The sequence below is a fragment of the Siphateles boraxobius genome, unplaced genomic scaffold (genome assembly GCF_051911475.1).
Source record: "Siphateles boraxobius isolate OS27281-9 unplaced genomic scaffold, OSU_SipBor_1 296, whole genome shotgun sequence".
Classification (NCBI taxonomy): Eukaryota; Metazoa; Chordata; class Actinopteri; order Cypriniformes; family Leuciscidae; genus Siphateles; species Siphateles boraxobius.
In genome coordinates this window covers 952,501-957,500 of record NW_027508915.1, presented here as the reverse complement: position 1 = coordinate 957,500, position 5,000 = coordinate 952,501, and positions in this window count along the sequence as shown.

Here is a 5,000-nt window from a genome sequence, read left to right as displayed (position 1 = left end):
GAAGTGACTTTAGCTACAGAAGAAACATGTGATGAACTATTAAATGGATTGGAAATTAAAGGAAAGATTTGTGAAGTCAAGAAACTAAAAGACAGAGTTTTGTGGTTTCAATAATGCATCTGCCGGCCTACCTAGATGACACCATTATTGTGGAAAAGCTGGAAGGATGGGGAGTAATCCCCATCTCGCAAATCAGAAGGAGAGTCTACCCGGGCACAGAAATCGAAGATGGAACACGCTTCGTAAAAGTAAAATTTCCTAAAGAACTGGCCTCGCTACCTTATAGTGCACGGTTTGAGACAGCGGAAGGAACGCAGTACTTCAGGATTATTCACAGCAGGCAGGTTAAAACCTGTCGGCTGTGTTTGAGTCCGGAGCACATCATCAAAAACTGTCCAAACTTTACGTGTTTCAAATGCGAAGAACAGGGCCATTTCGCGAGGGATTGCAAAGCTGTCAAGTGCCCGGAATGTTTTAAAGTTTTAAATAAGTGTGAATGCTGGATGGAAGGAGGAGAAGAGGAGACACAACAGGAACAAGAGGAGGCGAGGCAGATGCAGAATGAAACTAATGAGATTGAATCAAGTGAGTCAGAAGAACAGCAGAATGAAGAAGTGGAAGGAGAAGAGATCGAGGAAGAAACTGAAGGGATCAGTGAACAGGAGATTGGAGGTGAGGAGGAGGAGGAGGAGGAAGAAGAAGAGGAGGAGGAGATGGAACACGAGAGACGGACACAAATGGACACATCAATAAAGACAACGGAACAGTGGAACAGAAGGGGATATGAAAGGAGTAAAAGGTTGAAAAAAGAAAGAGAAAAAGAAAAAGAAAACGGACAAGAGGGCAAAAGAAAGGACAAGGAATTAGGTGGAGTGGCAAGAAGAAGAATGCAAAAGGTAACACCTAATCTAGAAAATGCCAAAAGATTTATAAGAAAAGAAACAATCAAATGTATGAACAGGTTTGAGGTTTTAAAATGTATCGAAGAAGAAGAAGAAGCAGAAGAAGAAAATATGTAAAATGATGTCTTTTAAACTCTTAGTAATTTTATTTATGGTTTTGAATATGGTGATTTTAAATGCAAGAGGTCTACTAAATAGGGAAAAATTTGAAAGAGTAAAAGAGTTATGTAAAGAAGATGTTATTGTATTACAGGAAACTAATTGGAAAGATGAAATTATGGAAGATTTAAAAAAGAGGTGGGGTGGTGAAATATATTTTAATAATGGGGATGGAAGAATGGGGAGAGGAGTTGCTATTTTAGTAAGAAAAGAAAAGGATATTGAGGTTAAAGAAATATATGATGATGGAAAAGGAAAATGTATTGCCGTTGAAATAAGATATGAAGATAGAGAATTTATTTTGATTAATGTTCATGCACCTAATGAAGAAAAAGAAAAGAAGAACTATTTTAGTGCTTTAAGAGACTTAATGGAAAGTTGGGAGACCGTAATGATGGTGGGAGATTTTAATACAGTTTTCAATAAAAGAGATATGGCAGATGGAATGGTTTTTAAAACAGATATGGGGAGAAAAGAACTTAAAATGCTGATGGAAGAAAAAAACTTAATTGATGTGTGGAGAGAGAGACATGAAAGAAAAAGAGAATTTTCTAGAAAACAACTAGTTAGCAATTTCTTATGTCAAACAAGAATTGATCATGTTTTAAGCACAAGAAGTTTAGAATATTTTATTGAGGATATTTTGTATAAAGAAAACTCTTTAAGTGATCATAAGATGATTTTAATGAAGATGGATTTTAAAAAAGAGGATAAAGGGCCTGGAGTTTGGATTTTAAATACAGAGATTTTAAAGAGTGAAAGTTATAAATTAGGGATCGAAATATTAATAGAAGAAGAAAGAAATGATGGGATGTACCTAGAAGATAAAAGAATATGGTGGGAAAATGTAAAATACGAAATAAAGAAATACTCAATAAAATACAGCAAATTGGTTCAGAGAGTTAAAAAAGCTAAAGAAAAAGATATAAGGAAAACATTAAAAGAAGAGTTAAACAAGAGAGAAGTAAATATACAAAACGTAATAGTTATGGAAGAAAATCTAAAGAAAATAGAGGAGAGTAAATGTAAAGGAGCAAGTTTGAGAAGTAAAGCAAAATACATGGTTGAAGGGGAGAAATGTACAAGATTTTTCTTTAACTTAGAAAAAAGTAAAGGAAGAGCAGAAATGATAAAAGAAATAAAGGGCAAAGATGGAGAACTAGTACAAGAAACGAAAGGAATTTTGAAGGAAGTAAAAAATTATTATGAAGAACTTTTTAAAACGAAGGGGTTAGATGAAGAGAAGAAAAATATACTGTTACAGCAAATATCAACGAGAGTAGAAATTAAGGACAAAGCAGAATGTGATAAAGGAATAGGACAGGAAGAAATAATACAGGCAATAGATCTTTTGAAAACAAAGAAAAGCCCAGGTATAGATGGGATAGGAAATGAGTTTTATAAGGTTTTTAAGGAGGAAATTAGTCTGATTTTAATGGATGTATATGAGGAGATTTTTAAGAAGGAAGGTCTAAATCAGAAGATGAGTTTAGGGCTGATGAAGCTAATATACAAAAGAAAGGGAGATAAAGCACTTTTAAAAAATTTTAGACCTATAACCATGTTAAACACGGATTTTAAGATTTTAGCAAAGGTTTTAGCAAATAGATTAAAGAATGTACTACCTAGCATAATAGAAACAAATCAGGCATATGGAGTAAAGGGACGAGACATAGCAGAAACAACAAGCAGTATAAGAGATATAATAAGTTACATGAATGGAGAAAAAAAGGATGGTTATGTCATTAGCTTAGACTTCGAAAAAGCCTTTGACAGAGTAGAACATGTTTTTTTATTTTCAGTTTTAGAGAAATTTGGGTTTGGGGAACATTTTATTAAATGGATAAGAATTTTATATAGGGATACAATAACAAAAGTGAAATGCAATGGATTTTTAACAGAACCGTTTGCTATTTCAAGGTCAATAAGACAAGGGTGCCCATTATCAGCTCAATTATATTCGCTGGTAGCGGAACCTTTAGGGTTGATAATCAAAAAGGAAAATAAAATAAAAGGAATAGAGATGAATGAAGGGAAAGAAATACAAAATATATATCAATATGCAGATGATACAACAATAGTAGTTAAAAATGAACTAAGTGTTAAACATGTCATGGAAAAAGTTGAATGGTACTGCCAAGGTTCTGGAGCAAAAATAAATGAGGAAAAAACAGTTTACATGAGATTTGGGAAGGTACCGGTTTTAACAGGGTGTTTTAACTTTACCCAAGTACAAGAAATTAGGATTTTAGGAGTGGTTTTAGGGAAAAATGAAAAAAGCATACGAGATATTATGTGGGAAGAGGTAGTAGAAGGAATGGAGAGGAGGTTAATATTCTGGAAAAACAGATTTTTAAATTTAAAGGGAAAGATTTTAATTGTAAATGTGTTGATGCTGTCTAAGATGTGGTATGTTTTATATGTGAATTCAATGCCTTTATGGGTAAGACAAAGATTGAAAACATGTATTTTAGAATTTTTATGGGAGAAAAAACCCCCAAGAATAGCTTATAATACTTTGATTGGACCGGCAGAAGAAGGAGGGATGGGTTTAGTAGATTTAGAACAAAAAATGAACAGTATGAGAGTTAAAGTGGTAAAGAAGTATTTGGATGAGGAAAATAAAGGGGATTGGAAAACTATAATGGAATTTTATTTAAACAAATGTGGGAATTTGAATTTGGGGGATAACATTTTATGGATGAAGTTAAAAAAGTGGATGATACAGGGGATACCAGATTTTTATAAAGAAGTTTTAAGTGCTTGGGGACTTTTTCTAACAGATGTGAATTTTAAACCATATGGAAGAGATAGCATTTTAAATCAACCACTGTTTTTAAACAAAAACATTGTAATACAAGAAAAGGAAATTTATTTTAAGAAATGGGTGGAGGTGGGAATTGTAAAAATAAGAGATATTCTATATGAATTCAAGGAGGGATTTTTACCCATGCAAGTGATTGTTGATGCGTTGGAGGAAGCGAAAGAGGAATATAATGTAAACACTATAAAGAAACAATACGAAGAAGTAAAAAATGCAATACCCGAAGATTGGTTGAATGTTATTCAAAGGGATGAGAAAAGCGAGAATAAAATAGAGGTGTTCTTAAAATTGCAAGAAAAGTTTGTAGATTTTAAGTCATGTAATGTTAAAAGGTTTTATCATTATTTTAGAAATTCAGTTTTTAAAAAGCCATTAGCAAATCAACTCTGGCTGAGGCATTTTAAAGAGATTGAAGAAAAGGAAATATGGAAAAACATGAAATGGATATTTATGGACACTGATTTAGAATGTTTGGACTTTTTTATAAGACATAACGTGATTTTCACGGGAATGCGCTTATGCAAAATTGGGAGAGAACAAGATGCGAAATGTAAAGTTTGCAACAAAGAAGATGAAGGTATTTTACACTTGTTTTTATACTGTGAAAAACTGAATCAATTTTTCATTGCCATGAAGGAGATAGTGAATAATTTAAGAGGTAAAGAGGAAGATTTAAGTTGGAATAGGATTTTTATGTTGGGACTAAATGAGGAAAACGGAAATAAAAAAGTGATTAATTTGTTGTTAGTCATAGCAAAAAGTGCAATCTGGAAAAGAAGGAATGTGGCAAAAAATAGGAATTTTGTAATGGACTTGTGTTTGTTTTTCAAAGGATTGGTTGAAGATTATTTGCATATTTTGTACAATTATTTTAAAATGGAAAATAATGTGGATTTGTTTTTCAAGATTTTTAATAGTGAAGTAAGGAAAATTTTAAAGAAACACAAACTGTTTTTTCTGACAGAAGATGTATTTTAAAAAGGTTTTGTGAATTATGATCTTGAATATGTTCAAATGTAATGTGAATTATGTTGTTGTGAAATAAAAAAAAATAATAAAAATAAAAAAAAAAAGTCACGCCCGATCTCGTCTGATCTCGGAAGCTAAGCAGGGTC